This window comes from Emys orbicularis, chromosome 3 (assembly GCF_028017835.1).
Source record: "Emys orbicularis isolate rEmyOrb1 chromosome 3, rEmyOrb1.hap1, whole genome shotgun sequence".
Taxonomy (NCBI): Eukaryota; Metazoa; Chordata; order Testudines; family Emydidae; genus Emys; species Emys orbicularis.
The window spans coordinates 136634151-136651511 of record NC_088685.1 but is presented as its reverse complement, the minus strand read 5'-3'; positions in this window follow the sequence as shown (position 1 = coordinate 136651511).

Sequence of the window (17361 nt, the reverse complement as noted above, 5' to 3'; positions counted from 1 at the left end):
GGGGGGCCTGGGAGGTTAGAAGAGAGCAGGAACTCAGGGACAACATTGTAGTAACACAGAGGGTCAAAGAAGTGGAATCTTGCTGAGGGCATTTAGTCCTCAAGGGGCCATAAGTTGGGATACTAGAAAAACTGGAATGTTTCCTTTTATTTCTCAATCACTGTTCTGTAGCAATCACAGTAAGAGATTGGCACATGGCTCTTTAAACTGCTGCATAAATCACCTGGAAAGGGCCTGCACCTTACCCCTGGGAACTCAGCAGATACTGGGATTTATTGCCCAAACCTTGGGAGTAGAAGAATCAGTCCAAGTTGAGGCGTCCATCTCCCACTGTAGCTACGGAAAGACCCCTGCTGCTTTGATAAGCTGTATATTTTAAATCTTTTTTATACCCAAGTGTACCTGTTTAGGCAATTTTAATGAGTAACTTCACAACAACTTGATTTAGGTAACTTTAAATATCTATGTGACCATCACTGTAAAAAGATCCCCTATATTTTCCACTGGTCCTGGTCGTGAAGTTCATGTTTCCCCCAAGGCGAAAGACAGAAAGAAAGAAAGACAGTTGCAGACAAAAGTATGAAGAGCCAGGTTGGGCTTACAAAGATCAGCTCTGTTATGGCAACTCCTGTGTTAAAAAAATACACACTGTTAAGCACTATTCTTGTTGTTTGCCCTAAAACAAACACAGGGAAATTAGGTGACTGGGGAGCAGAACAGTGCCTGAGGATTTCAAAATTGTACAAAGCATATTTCTCTAACCTTTCCCCCTTTTACCATCCTTACCTGTGATTCTTGTCATGACAAAACATAGTGTTCCCTACTGGCTTTCCTGCAGGAATGGTAAATGGATATAAGAGGCAAATGAGATGGGGTAAGCGAAAGTAATTTTGATCAATGCATTTTTACTTACGTGGTGGGGATGGGGTGGTGTCATTGTGCTTGATCCATGTCGCTGGAGTGTGACCTTCTTTCAGAAGAATGATCATTTGATATAACTGAGGTTTGGCTAAATGGAGTTTGAGTGTATATTTACTTAGCTAAGTGAACAGTGAGATTTCATTTTGGAGCATCTCGCTATCCCTTGGAGTATTGTTGATTCTTTCCCCTTCCCTACCCCCTGGCTATTAACTGGTGGTTAGTGTCTCTTGTTAATCTTTCTAACTGGCTAATCCTTTTGCATTATGTGACTGATCCAGCCCAATAACATTGTTAAAAGACTATGGAGTATGTGAATACAAACAGGATAGCGTAGAAGCTGGTGGCCAGCAGGATTAAACAGGATCCACTAGCTGCAGAGGCATAGTCAGGTTCATCAGATAATGACACAGGTGCTCAACTGCCTTCCTAGTTCTATTCTCAGGGGTTTTTTTTTATTTGTTTGTTTCCATTAATTTTCTCAGCAATTAAAACTACACACCCATGCCACCCCATTGGGCCTACATTTCCCTGTTGAGAAGTTGCCCTCGGCTCTGATACTGATTATCTATGTGACTGTGGTTAAGTCACTGAAGGTATGTCACTGTTGCAGCTGGGAGGTGTGGTTCCCAATGTGGGTAGAAAGAACAGGAGTACTTGTGGCACCTTAGAGACTAACAAATTTATTTGAGCATAAGCTTTCGTGGGCTACAACCCACTTCTTCGGATGCATAGAATGGAACATATATTGAGGAGATATATATATACACATACAGAGAGCATGGAAAGGTGGGAGTTGTCTTACCAACTCTGAGAGGCCAATTAAGTAAGAGAAAAAACTTTTGAAGTGATAATCAAGATAGCCCAGTACAGACAGTTTGATAAGAAGTGTGAGAATACTTACAAGGAGAGATAGATTCAATGTTTGTAATGGCTCAGCCATTCCCAGTCTCTATTCAAGCCTAAATTGATTGTACAGGTCTGTCACATCTTATGCGCATTTAACATGCACGATTTCAGCTTTACGCGGTTGGCAAAAACAAAAAACAAAAAAAAGAGAAAAATAACAATTTAAATACTGTTCCTGTAGTGCGGGCGATTCTGCCTGCCATTACACTCAATGTAATTTTGACTATACGCGGTTTTCGCTTTACGCACTGACCGCGGAACGTAACCCCAGCGTAAGATGAGACAGACCTGTATCTAGTTTGCATATCAATTGAAGTTCAGCAGTTTCTCGTTGGAGTCTGTTTTTGAAGCTTTTCTGTTGCAAAATTGCCAGCCTCAGGTCTGTTACTGAGTGTGGGTAGACATACTTGCATTAGCTCTGCTCAGGCTAGTGTGTGAAAAATAGCACTGCGGACGTTTCAGCACAGGTAACAGTTTGCGCGAGCCGCTGAGCTTGGACCCAGAAGGTTGGGTGGGCTTGGACACAGGTGCTTGGCCCGAGTTGCCACCTATGCTGCAACATTCACACTGCAGAGCTGGTGCTAGTCTGCCTACCCCCACTGGGAATCACATCTCCTAGGTGCAGTGTAGTCAGATCCCGTGGGTCCACACTTTCAGAAGTGCCTGCTAATTTTGGGTGCCTCTGTTTTTAGGTGCCTAGCTTGAGTTAACTAGGGGCACAGTTTTCAGAGGCCCTGAACACACAACTCTATTTGAAGTCAATGGGAACTGCAGGTGGTCAGCAGCTCTGAGAAGCTGCTTCTTGTCAGGCACTCGAAATTGGTGAACACTTTGAAAATGTGGGCCTTAATTTCCCTGTGCCCCAGTTTCCTTCCATCTGGTATAATGTATTTACCCACTTCTCAAGGGTGCTAGGAGGTTCATTCATTAATGTTTGAAGTGCTTTAAAGGCCTGCTATGGAAAGCAATATAGAAGTGCAAAGTGTTACTCTATTTAAATACTATTTTTATTTGACAATACACAAGCTCACAAAAGACTCTCTGACCTCCAGTAGGAATTCCTTATACACTATATTAAACTGCCAGTAAGAGGATTCATTAAACAACCCTCCTCTGGCTTGCTTGATTGACATGTATGGATTTTAATGTCTCCGAAAAAAACATCAATGAAATAAATGCTTAAATGTCAGTTCCATTCAAATGCTTGTGTCTTGGAGAATATCTCACATACTTACAGTAATCAGGGGCTGTTCTTTTTCCTTGAGTGCATCCTGTGCACCTTTGCAGTTTGGTAGCCCCTTGTCACCGCCCCCGGCTTGTTCCTCTGATTGATATGAAGTTTTAAAAGGGTGCTTGTGTGTGTGTTTGCAGGGGAGGGGATAAAGGAGGAGAGGAAAGCAAGAAGGAAAGCACTCTAACTTATGATCTTATTAGTTTAGTCATTAAAATGTATTCAGTCATTCATTAAAGCTTATTCATAAAATTCATTATTAATTAAAAGCACTTTGGAAAAAGAAAAAGGTTGAATGACAACACTCATTATTTACACTAGCAATTTCATCATGGAATTAGATTCTAGGGCCTGATTCTCCTCTTGTTTGCAATGGTTTAACTCCATTGATTTCACGGCAATAGTCCTGATTCACTCCAATGTACGTGAGCTCAGAATCCAGCCCATGCTGTTTCTTTCAGAGGATATCCCAGGCAATTTAATCACAGTTGTATTGCTTGTTAGGCTTTGGGTTGTTTTACAAAAAAACGAGGACATTTATGACAAATGAATCTTCTCACAAGATTGCCTTATTGTCATTCTATTGAGATAGTGAGTAGAAGATTGACATGATGAGCGTCCCATCAATAATTAGTAGTTAATTTTAGAGTAGGTTTCTTTTTCATTATCCAGATAAATGTTAACCAAACATAGTTTAGATTTGGGTCCTGACATAAAGAGGCCAAGAAAAAAAAAATACTCCAAAGCTTTTATTTTGTTAGTATGATATACAGCATATGATATCACAGTAGTCAGCAGTGGAAAAGAACTATTAAATAATTAAGTTAATGCCTTTGCAAAGACAGGTATATAGCTAATAATCATTCTTCTTCATAAGTTCTCCTTCCTAACTGTGCTTTTTAGGTGAATTTCACCCGAGAGTGCTCACACAAGGCTATATGGATGACTTCCAACTCAGCATAGGGTTTAAGTGGTGCATAGAGGCTTCTGCAAACTCTTTGCATGGGGGTGAATTTCATCCTTTGAAAATTCCAGACAGAATTTCTAAATTCATTTTCATCAGTCACTCACCCTAGAAATTCTACATATTATTTTAGAGCGTTGATTCTCATTACTGAGGCATAGACTATTCTTTCCTCTATCATGAATAGCAAACTAGGGGATCTGGGATGGGGAGGGAAAGTAGCGTTTCAAAGCATGACATGTCCTTCCCCTGATCCTATGGAAGCCCTCCTGTGGTGCTCCCCAGGTGTGGTGCTTTGTAGATGGGGTGGGGGTTGGCCAGACCAAAGGTTGGTGGGACACCTGCTCTCTTTGACCTTGTCCCCTCTCATTCCTGGTGTAACATATGCCATTTCCCATGCCACCCATCACAAGGGCTTGTAGAAGTGGGGAAAGCATTGCTCCTGCAGGAATAGGATCTCGGCAGCTGGGAAGTAGCGTGGAGGACCAGGGCTTTTGTACATTGAGTTCCAGCCTTTGGTGAATCCCTCCGTTTGCTTCTTTGTCCCATTTTGGGGCCTTGAACTCTGCTTGTAATGCAGAGGGACAATGCAACCCCAAGGAAATGTCACGGTAGAAATTCCACAAGTCCAAACTCATGGTGCCAGATTCTCTGCTGGTATAAATTGGAGTAGCTCCATTGCAGTCAATAGATTTACACCAGCTGATGAACTGGCCCATGGAATTTCTAATTTCTTAGGTTCCATAGAGAGGAAGGTTTGATCTGAATTTCTAAGGCAAGCATGTCAAGTAGAATACAGGCTTTCAAGTGGTTTGGGATCTCTTCAAAGAGTTCAGTTAACAGGAGAATCTTCAGTCTCATGTTGGTCATTTCTCCCATCCATGCAGCTTTAAGTTGCTTTAAATCCTGTTCAAGACCAACAACATTCAATACATCAACATTTCCCTATTTTGTTTCAAGATGCTGCCACAACCAGTATTCTCTCTTTTCTCTTTATCACTTACTTTTGCATTTATGCCTTCACATTTTCCTTTAGTTGAAAAAAATTGAGAAATACAATTTTTTAAAATTTTTAGATGTCTGCTGAGTGATCGTAACTATGTGTGCATAAAGACACACTGTTGTGTGACCAGCAGGCCAAAATGTTCCAGAGAAGATAATGATAGATCTCGACTTCTGTATGAGAAAGGAGTCTCCAATTGGAAACGTATGTTCAGTAGTTGGTATAACGGGGGAGGGCTGCTGTGGGACTTTCTGATCCCTGAGGATATTTGTAAACTATATGTATACACAATCTCTAGTGTCAAGGTTGCTCTAGTGTCAAAGTGTACTATTGTTGAGTAGATAGTGGTTACTTTGTGTGTCTATGCAATCATATCACTACCAGTATTTCACTCATTATTTTACAAAGTGCTTTGGGGCTACCTTGAGTGTAATAGGCCAGTGGGGATGACTCTTCTGTGGCCATTAAAAAGGTGATTGCACCTCATCCTGCATTCCCTGTTCACCTAAAATTTGCATGGATGTCAGTGGGAATTTTGGGCACAGGAGCAAAACACATCAGACCAATCAGGTAGTTTAGGCCAGTGGTTTTCAATCTTTCCAGACTACTGTACCCCTTTCAGGAGTCTGATTTGTCTTGTGTACCCCCAAATTACACCTCACTTAAAAACTACTTGCTTACAAAATCAGACATAAAAATTCAAAAGCACACGATTACTGAAAAATTGCTTACTTTCTCATTTTTACTATATAATTAAAAAGAAAATCAATTGGAATATAAATATTGTATTTACATTTCAGGGTATAGAGTATACTGCAGTATAAACAAGTCATTGTCTGTATGAAATTTTAGTTTGTACTGACTTCTCTAGTGCTTTATGTAGCCTGTTGTAAAACTAGGTAAATATCTAGATGAGTTGATGTACCCCCTGGAAGACCTCTGTGAACTCCCAGGGGAGAACCACTGGGTTAGGTCCCAAAATAGGTTTTGCATGTAAATGGTTTTACAAAAATTAATTACTTTTAATGGGAGTTGGGTGCCTAACTCCTCTTTGAATATCTCCCCCAAGGAGTGCACTCAACTCCTCTGTGGCAACTGCTCAGCAGCTCCCCTACTGGCCAGCTACTGAATCACAGGGGAGGAAGGAGAAAGCAGTTCTGGCTGTTCCATTGATTGTTTCTGGGCTGGAGCCCCAGAAGAACGGGACAGGAGCATGACTGGCTCTGCTTGAGATTAGGGCTGTGCCTAGCTCACACCTTAGCATTCCCAGGGCAGCTGGTGGAGAATGGAAGAGAGGAGAAGCTAAGAACCATCAATGGTCCCCGATTCCCTGTCTCAGTCCCATGGATTGTGTGCCCACTGGGTATAACTGACATGCTGCACACTCCAACCTCTCTCCTTCCTCAGCCTCGATGTCCCCTGTGGCAGTGCTCCAGAGAGGGAGGTGTAAGAGCCCGAGAGGCTCAAAGGAAGCAGAACAGGGCAGAGGATGTGCCCCCACAGTATTGATTGCGATCCTTTGGCCTTTCTGAAATAAAGAAATATACCTGCTGTCTCATTACTGGCTACCTTTTCCCTTCCTCCCGTGAGCCAGAGGGGGAGGATATAGCCCACTGAGGACACCAGGTTACCCAGTTCAACAGTCCGCCAGTAGAGGGCATAATCCCTAGTGTATAGGAAAAGGAAGTAACACTGGGAGGTCAGAGGTGATTGGATTCAGCGGAGAGCCAGGTACGGAGAGTCGAAAAGGGACCCTGGTGGCTCTGGTCAGTACCACTGACCGAGCTGTTAAAAGTCCGGTCAGCGGGGCAGCGGGGCTAAGGCAGGCTCCCTACCTGCAATGGCTCCGCACGGCTCCTGGAAGCAGTGGCATGTCCCCCCTCTGGCTCCTGGGGCAGCCAGGGGGCTCCGCACGCTGGCCAGCCGCAAATGCCAGTTCTGCAGCTCCCATTGGCCAGGAACCACGGCCAATGGGAGCTGCGAGGGCGGCGCCTGTGGACTGGGCAGCTCGCAGAGCCACCTGGCCACTGCTTCACATAGGAGCCAGAAGGGGGATGTGCTGCTGCTTCCAGGAGCTGCCTGAGGTAAGCGCCACCCGGAGCCTGTACCACTAACCCCCTCCCACACCCCAATCCTCTGCCCCAGTCCTGATCCTCCTCCTGCCCTCCGAATCCCTCGGTCCCAGCCCGAAACACCCTCCTACACCCCAAACCCCTCATCTCCAGTCCCACCTCAGAGTCTGCACCCCCCCCCGGAGCCCTCATTCCCCCCCCAACCCCCTGCCCCAATCCAGAGCCCCGTCCCGTACCTGAACCCCTCATTTCTGGTCCCACCCCAGAGCTCACCCCCCCAGATAGAGCCCTCACCCCCCCAAACCCCTGTCCCAGCCTGGAGTCCCCTCCTGCATCCCAAATCCCTCATCCCCAGCCCCACACCAGAGCTCGCACTCCCAGCCCAGAACCCGTACCCCAACCCTCTGTCTCAGCAGAAGCTCCCTCCGGTACTCTGAACCCATTGGCTCCAACTGCCAGCCCCACTCCTGCACCCCAAACCCCTCACCCCTGGCACCACCTCAGAGCCCACACCCCCAACCAGAGCCCTCACCCCCTCCTGCATCTCAACCCACTGCCTCAGGCCAGAGCCCCATCCCGCATCCTGAACTCCTTATTTCTGGCCCCACCCTGGAGCCTGCATCCCCAGCCGGAGCCCTCACCCCCTCCCGCACCCCAACCTCCTGAGCCAGCCAGGTAAAAATGAGTGAGTGAGTGAGGGTGGGGAGAGCGAGCGATAGAAGAAGGGGGGATGGAGTGAGTGGGGGGGCGGAGCCTCAGGGAAAGGGGCGGGGCGGGTGCGGGGCAAGGGTCTTCAGTTTTGTGCAGGTAGAAAGTTGGCAGGACCGGCTCCAGGGTTTTTACCGCCCCAAGCGGTGGGGGGGGGAAAAAAAAAGACGCAATCGGACTTGCGATCGGCGGCACTCCAGTGGCAGCTCCACCGCGCCGCTTTCTTCTTCAGCGGGAATTTGGCGGCAAGTGCTTCCCTCCGAGAGGGACCCACCACTGAATTGCCGCCAAACAGCCCGACGTGCCGCCCCTTCCCCTTGGCTGCCCCAAGCACCTGCTTGCTGGGCTGGTGCCGGCCCTGAAAGTTGGCAACCCTAAACTGCATATGCATGGCAGGACCCAGGAGGATGGTATGGATAGACCCCAATGAGACCACAGACAAAAGTACTGAACTCTGGCCAATGGGGTCTGCAGGCCAGGGCTTCATTGCCTCTGGGAGAGGGTAGATGGAATTACCTAGCCATGGCACTAGGCCTGAGGAACCGTAGGAGGTACAGTTATTATAGCCTCATGCAGAACTGCCTGTAGGGATTGGGTGCGGAACTGGTGGGTTGATCTTTGTGCAACTGTGAAAGTAATTGTGCCTAGGTTACTGCAAGTTTATTTTCTGTCCTCTTGAGTAAAATAATCTTGTTACTTGTTGGAAATATATGAGTGTGTACAGGAACCCACTAAGGCCTGGAATCTGTAGAGCCTGGTGCTTGCAGAGCCTGTCTGACTGGTGTTCCACAAAATTCACAATAGCAGCCTGCAGTGGAGTTGGATGCTATAATGTCTTGGCGCTCTGGCTGAAAATGTTGGACCCCTCTGATATGCAGTATGGTTGTCCTCTTGCTTGTTTCATTTCTGTTTTGACTTGCCACATGCAAGGCTTTAAAAGTAAAAACTGTATTTTAAGGATAAACCTGATAAAACAAAATGTCAACCTCTATGACCGTAAATCAATTGAGTTCAAAGCTGATGTACCCCTGAATTCTGGGTCCTCATTGATTCTCCTGAAAGTTACTTGACACAGGAAGTGCTGTTGTCACTCCAACAATCAGTATGGTATAAATATGGAATGTTCCTTCTCCTATCTCCATCATGTCCAGGTAATTGAGCAAAGCAACATGTTGGGGCATGCTTGGAAGGTGCAGCTGCTTATCCACTTGTTCTGGCAATAAATCCAAATAACTGCAAAAAATTCTCATTTCAGTACCTTGGCTGGTCAAAATAATCTTTATTGCAAAGACTCTCTGATTTCAATGGGCTTTGGAGCAAAACCCCCTACATTTTAGTTTTAAAAATATAGGGTGAATTTGACTTTTCATTCAAAAGGGCTTTTGCATTATTTCATTTTACTTTTTGAAAACCTTAACAAAATTAAAGACTAGGAAATTCTGATCCCATTTATGTTTAAAATATACCATGTGCTGCAAGTAATAAGACACTGGAACATATTTCTTAATGGCTATTATCCATAACAGAAACAAAGTCTAAACATAACCTCTCATGATGGTTTTCATATGCCATCTGCAGGAGTTTTCTTGTAATTGCAGTAGTAGGCTGAGCCCCTTTTTCATGCACTTGTTTGTTTCCTTTAATCTCTTCCCCCTCCATCCCCAGTTTCTTAAATATATTTTGTGACTCCCTAGTTTGGAGTCATAAATGAAAGGAGCAGTGAGTAATGTAGAACTAGTCCTACTCCTTGTGAAAGGTGCCCTAGCTAATCTACATTTTGCATGACTGTAATACTGAGGTTTCTCTTTTGTGGGAAATATTTAAGCCATACTTAGGGGTATGTAAAAATGTCACCTTATTAATCACCAGATCTGCTCATTTGGGTTTTTTTAGTCTGCTTCTTTTACTGACAAAAATAAGTTTTTACTAATTTGTATTTTTTGTTAGCTCTGTAGACCCAACACAGCTATTTAAAAGTGAGCTGGATTCTGGCTTGCATTGCATATCAACAGAACTATTAACTTAAAATCCAGTTGCGGTATCTTCATTATTAATGATGATCCACAAGCCAGAAAGAACATGACTTGGTTTTCAGACTCCAAACTGAGTTGAATCATGGAAACGTGGTAAATATGATACGGAACTATTGAGAGAGAAGAAACATGGAACCCCTTCCAAACCTTAGTGCCATTTTTACAGATTTGTTCTTCAGAGTAGAACCGCCCTTTAAAAAATGCCCTATAGTTCCACTAGCATGAGTGTCTGTTTGGTATTTAAATATTCTCTGTCCAAAAATATGCAGCACTATTATTCAGGACTTTAGGTCCCAAGAAGTAGTTTTGTACATGAAAGCATCTAAGTTGAAAGGTAGGGGGAAGCTTTTGTACATACATTTTGGCCTGGTAACTATGATCACTCCAGAACAGCTCCATATTGTTGCTCTTCTGAGAACTTATATATAGGGCTAACTGAACGTTAGGAGTTCGGATGTGTCTGTGAGGGTTTTGTTGTTCATATATATATATATATATTTTTTGGTAAGGAAAAATTGGCACCTGGAGCTGCAAATATCATTTTAAAAGGCACAGATGGTAGATAATTGTAAGGTAGCTTTAGCAGATCTAGAGGGAAACTAGACTGCAGACCTACAAAACTATTGTGGCTATGGGCTGCAAAGTTGGTTTCAAATTTAAAAGCAAAACTGTCAGATCCCCAAGGAGAAATGTTTATTAAGCATATATCAAACATTCAAGGGTGACTTTAATGGGAGAGTTAGGTCAATGCTGAGTGCTTTTGAAAATACCACTTCACATGTTTGTTTGTTTTTTTAAACAAAAGGCCATCTGTATTGTAAGAATATATGTGTGATGCTTTCAAATGCCCTGATCCTATATGCCTGTAAAGTCACAGGGCTACCATTGTGTGTTGGAGTAATCTTGTCATTCTTATTATCATGTCTTTATTATTTTTAAAACTGATAGTACTCATGCTGTACAAGACACAATACACTGGTTCCTGCCTTGTGGATCATACAATGTAAGGGGGAGCTCAATCCAGCTGCCCTTGGCTTCAATGAAATTATTTAGGTACTTTTGGGCCCTAACTAAGGAGCATCCAAGTACAAGCAGGTAACTAATGCATATTTCCCCTTGGAGGGCCCTTTGCTGACAGAGAGAGAAGCACAGAACTGGGGCTGGTATTTAGGGGTTAGCTCATGTGCATACTGTTTAAATAAATAAATAGGTGTTTTAGGCTTGCTTTGGTTTAAATGGGATATGTGAGATATTTCTTTTTCGACATTTGGAATTGCCAGGGTCTAGAAAGATGACTTTCCACTTACACCAGCTAAAATAAATCTATAAGGAGTAATTCTTTGGCAAATGTATTGGCCCCAGGCTGGTTGAGACAGGTTGTTGTGTCTGCAGCTGCTGAGGATCTCAGAACAACGGGGAGCTGGGTTTTCTGCCTCAGACAGTGTGTTCCAGACCTAAGGAAGAGCATGGAAAAGGCACAGAGACAAGGGTGGGAGAGAGATTTAAAAAAGGGAGTGTTCAGGCAAGAGGTGCTAGGAAGGTAATGGAGTGAGAAGCAAAGTAATAAATGATGTTGGAGATAAAAAGATACACTGTCTTTCTTTAGCAAACCATCTGGAGTTAACTACATAGGAACAGCAACTGGGAGTGAAGTGACTGCTGGACAGCCCATTGGGTATGTAAGAGCCACTGGGAATACAGCATGAAAAAATACAACATTGGAAAAAATAACCCCAATTATACATACAATATGATGGGGGCTAATTTAGCTACAACAAATCAGGAAAAAGATCTTGGAGTCATCATGGATAGTTCTCTGAAGATGTCCATGTAGTGTGCAGAGGCGGTCAAAAAAGCAAACAGGATGTTAGGAATTATTAAAAAGGGGATAGAGAATAAGACGGAGAATATATTATTGCCCTTATATAAATCGATGGTACACCCACATCTTGAATACTGCGTACAGATGTGGTCTCCTCATCTCAAAAAAGATATACTGGCATTAGAAAAAGTTCAGAAAAGGGCAACTAAAATTATTAGGGGGTTGGAACGGGTCCCATATGAGGAGAGATTAAAGAGGCTAGGATTTTTCAGCTTGGAAAAGAGGAGACTAAGGGGGGATATGATAGAGGTATATAAAATCATGAGTGATGTGGAGAAAGTAGATAAGGAAAAGTTATTTACTTATTCCCATAATACAAGAACTAGGGGGTCACCAAATGAAATTAATAGGCAGCAGGTTTAAAACAAACAAAAGGAAGTTCTTCTTCACACAGCGCACAGTCAACTTGTGGAACTCCTTACCTGAGGAGGTTGTGAAGGCTAGGACTATAACAGCGTTTAAAAGAGAATTGGATAAATTCATGGAGGCTAAGTCCATTAATGGCTATTAGCCAGGATGGGCAAGAAATGGTGTCCCTAGACTCTGTTTGTCAGAGGGTGGAGATGGATGGCAGGAGAGAGATCACTTGATCATTACCTGTTAGGTTCACTTCCTCTGGAACACCTGGCATTGGCCACTGTTGGTAGACAGGATACTGGGCTAGATGGACCTTTGGTCTGACCCAGTACGGCCGTTCTTATGTTCTTATGAGTGTATCTACTCATCCTCTGTTGTCTCCTCATCTCTGTCTCCAACAGTTTTTTCAGACTTCATAAGCTGGGCTGCAAAGGAACTAAGCAGGGCTAAGTAACCTTCGTACAATCCAGTACAATGTATGGGGTAGCCACTATTTCTCTGAGTGTCCTACTTGCTCTCCAGAGCATAGTGCTAGTGGCTTGCTCTTGAAGATGCACAACAAATGGGCATGTCTCACAATGGGCCTAAAATGACTAAGGGTACGGCTATACCCAGCTGCTAGTTCGGCGGCTGGCAATCGAACTTCTGGGTTCGACTTATCGCGTCTTGTCTGGACGCGATAAGTTGAACCCAGAAGTGCTCGCTGTCGACTGCGGTACTCCTGCTCGGCGAGAGGAGTACCACGGAGTCGACGGGGGAGCCTGCCTGCCGCGTGTGGACCGAGGTAAGATCGAACTAAGGTACTTCGAACTTCAGCTACGTTATTCACGTAGCTGAAGTTGCGTACCTTAGTTCGATTTGGGGGGTTAGTGTAGACCAAGCCTAAGTGTGAAAAGAGGAAAACTTTGTTAAAACTTCTTGCTGCTAAACTCATTGCAGGTATCTGATCTGTCAGGGAAGAGACGGATTAAACACAGAACTAAGGCAGGCGGTGGGAAGAAACAGAACAGCGGAGGCCAAGATTTTTGAAGGTGCTTAGTGATTTTGGATGCTTCCATTTTTGGGTGCCCAACCTGTGGCACCTTAAAGGGACTTGGTTTTCAGAAAGTTCTGAGCACTCACCCTCTGAAAAGATGGTCCCTTTAAGGTGTCTCCAATTAAGCATACAAAAATCAAGGTACCCCAAATCACTGTTAATTATCTTGTCTTTCAAGTTGTGTCTATTTTTTTTAACCAAACAAAATAGTCTGATGGCTAAAGCACAGAACTGGGAATCAGTATGACCTTGTTTGACCCGTATGACCTTGGGAAAATCACTTAATTTCTCTGGACTCAATTTCCCCATCTGTAAAATGGGTAATGCCTGCCTCAAAAGTGTGCTCTGAACGTAATACATTCATGTTTAAAAATTGCATTGAAATAGCTTGAATGGAAGGTGCTATGAAAATGCAAAGCATTATTTTATTTTTAAAATAGAAGAGAGTTGAGAAATAGGGGGTGGGGCAGAGGGGAAACATGGTGTTAATATTGTTGAAATAAATCCTGTGAAACAGTACAGGAAAAGGTCTGAAGGTATATCTTGGAAGCGGAGTTTAAAAATAAAAAAATCAAATATCTTTCTTTGTAATTAGATGGTATAAGTGAAGTGAGTGTTTCTAAAAAGGAGCTGATCTGGGGGCTCTTCTTTGATCCATGAAAGATTAAAGTAAATTACAAAAAATGAAGAGATTGTAACCTCCAAGAAAGCCCTTTACAGCATCAAACAAGGGCCCTCCTCTGATGCTGAAGATGTTCTACACTCAATTAAGGGAGCCCTAAGTGATATTGGAATGAGTCAGGAGTTTTCAAAGTAACTGGCAAGCCTCAACTCAGAAGGAGCTGCTGTGAATATGAGCAGACTGAGAGGATTAGCCATACTCATTAAAGAGAACGTACTGCATTAAGGTCTATTTTCTAAACACTAGAGCTTCCCTTGGCTGATGTTTTCAAGGGTACTGTTATCAACCAAATTGATGAGATGCTGTCTTTATTTTGAAACGTCTCACATTAAAATAAACTAAGAGGGAACTCTTTGAAGTCTATAGTTTGATGTGCAAGCCAAAAAGTGACAATGAGATGTTGGCACAGAGGGCCCAATTCAGTGTTACTTTGCGCTTTGTGTAGTCATTTATACAGTTCAAGGTGACTATAAATACTACCAGATAAGAATGGTAACATTTTGTATAGAATAACATCTTTTTGTGGACACGTAGCTCACTGATTGCAGAGCGACTTGCTTCCAGTACTCATACTATCAGACAAGAGCGCAAGCAAATCAGGAAGAGGAAGAAAGAGAGCCAGTTATATCAGAAATATCATCAGATGGAATGGTATCCAAAGGAGAGTGGAAGTTTTACAACTTCGTCATGACTGCAAAAGATGGAAGGTGGTAGTTGACAAACTCCAGATTGGAGGTATCATTTGAAGAAGAACATTTTATTCCCAGCTTGCACTCACTTTGGACTGGTATAAATGACTATACAAGGTGCACAGCAATGGTGAATTGAGCCCACAGTGCCTAAACTTCGGTCTAAGTTCATAATCATAGGACAAACATGGTGTCAATTGGTGTCTCCATCAGTCTTCCAAGTCAAAAAAAACTTTATCGTAGGTAGCATGTTATCTCTGCCTTTCCGAAGAGAAGACCTGTGCTTAGTAGATAACTGAAAAACTATTCAACTGTATTTTATTTTCTTAATCCAAGAAACTTCAAAGTTCTTCATATTTTGCCTACTTCTTAAAAGAAAAACTACATATTATGTTCTCAGATAGACAATACCAAGGAGTCAAAATGAAGTGGAAACCTCCAAGAGGGCTTGATCCAACTCCCATTGAAGACAATGGGAATTGGACTGGCCCCATAGTAAGGCAGTGAAGTTGTGGTCTGTTTTTGAAACTGAATAACTTTATTATAGTCCATGGGCCAAATCCCCAATCTTTACTCAAGCTATGCTCCCATTAATGTCACTGTAATTGGGATTGCAGTTGGCACAGTAAAATGCCCTGAAATAATATAGTGCTTTCTTCACTATGAACAGTTACTATCCAATTCATTGACAGCAGATTCCCTTGTACTCTATATCCCTGATTCAGCAAACCACATAAGCATGTGCTTAACTCTAAGCACATGTTTAAATGATTTGATGCATGGGGACCTATATGAAGAAGGCTGATTTTATGGAGAAGGTGAGTGATGGCATTCAGAGTTGTGTTCTCCATTATTGTATTTCTGCCTAATTCAGATAAGCTTTTCAGTGCTGAAAGCTAAAGAAATCTGGACTATGCACATCTTAACAACATTGTCGCTTTGCTAGTGAACCAATGGTGACATCCATTTAAGCTTCACCACAATAACTTGGCTCTGAGTCTAAGTGCGTGTAAATGTTCAAAAGTGAATGCTGTAGCCTATCTAGTTTTAAGTGGAAATTCCTACAAAGAAGGTGATCCAGGCTAATAAATGGGAAAGCAGACTGTTACTGGTGAACATAATAGTTCCACTACATACTGTTTGGTAAATGCTCTTCAGCCACATGAAAGGGATAAAACATGATTTGTGGAGCTTTCTGTGGTCTCCACTCAAGTAGGTTAGCAAAATAAAGACAGATGGTGAAGGATTAAGTCTAATTCTTCATCCTAACATAGCCATTGCAGACCACTGTACTTCACTCACTCTAACTAGAGCTTTACCAGCTTAATTCCCCCCAACAGCTCACAGTGACATACCACCTACTATAGCTTTGCAACTTTTCATTCATTAGGAATGCGCAAGTCAGACACAACACTATTTTCCAACCACCCATTTAGATTCTGAGCTGCAGAATGAAAGATTTTTGACCGCATTAGAGCAGTTGGACTCTGCTTTGCTTTAAACACAAAGGGACAAATTTTCCACTCAGTTACACTGGTGCAAGTGAGAACAGATTTTGCATCAAACTCTGGAGGATGTTAAAATTCTTGGTCTAAGTGAATAAGTAGATTAATTTTGATTTTAAACTGATGTAGGAGCAGAAAGTTTATTACCTGGATTCAGGGCCGGCTCTGGCTTTTTTGCCGCCCCAGGCAAAAAAGCCTCCGGCCGCCCCCCCCCCCCCCGCGGGGGGGGACGGAGCCCGGGGGGGGGTGGCTGGAGCCCCGGGGCGAGGGTGGCGAGCCCCGGCGGGGGCTCCGCTCTCCACCCGGCGGCCGGGGGCAGGGCGGCGAGCCCCGGCGGGGGCTCGGCTCTCCCCCCCCCCGGCGGCCAGAGCGCCGGGGGCAGGGCGGCGAGCCCCGGCGGGGGCAGGGCGGCGAGCCCCGGCGGGGGCTCGGCTCTCCCCCCGGCGGCCAGAGCGCCGGGGGCAGGGCGGCGAGAGGGCAGCGAGCCCCGGCTGGGGCTCGGCTCTCCCCCCGGCGGCCAGAGCGCCGGGGGCAGGGCGGCGAGAGGGCAGCGAGCCCCGGCTGGGGCTCGGCTCTCCCCCCGGCGGCCAGAGCGCAGGGCGGCGAGCCCCGGGAGGGGCTCGCCGCTCTCCCCCCGGCAGCCGGGGGGAGGGCGCAGGGGGGAGGGCGGCCAGAGCGCCGGGGGGAGGGCGGCGAGCCTGGCTGTGGCCCCGCTCTCCCCGGTGGCCCGAGCGCCGCGCCGCCCCCCTCCAGGTGCCGCCCCAAGCACCAGCTTGGTTGCCTGGTGCCTGGAGCCGGCCCTGCCTGGATTGCCTTCAGGTTTTGAGGACTTTTAATTGAATAAACCAGCAAAAGAAACCTGCCTGTTCAGATTAACAGTGCATATTGTGTAGGCTGTTTTATTGTTGGAAATTGCAGCAATATTACACTTATTTTTTAAAAAAGAATTGGTCTTCACTCTATACATATTTACTGATATTTACGTAAAGTGTTGTCAGGGGAGTACTAAATACCACAAAGCAGTGCCCCTTTGATATCTTGAACCTTTTTTACATATTATATTATCATCAACTTCCTAGAATATCCTAACAGGTGCTTCTGTTGAATGTAGCTACCTCTGCAGTGCTCCCAGCCTTGCTCACCAAAGAAGCATTAGCCTTGAGCCTGTGATTCAAATGTGGATGTCTCAGTAATGCTGCATTGCAAAGTGATAACTAGGACATTACAAGTATTTTGGCTTTGGGGGGGGGCTCTTTTTATTTTGCATTTTGTAATTTGCCAAGTATATTCTGTTCTGTGTAGGTACTTATATTATGCTCATCACTGTAGTATCTGAGTGCCTTCCAATAGTGCATTAAACAATGTGACTACA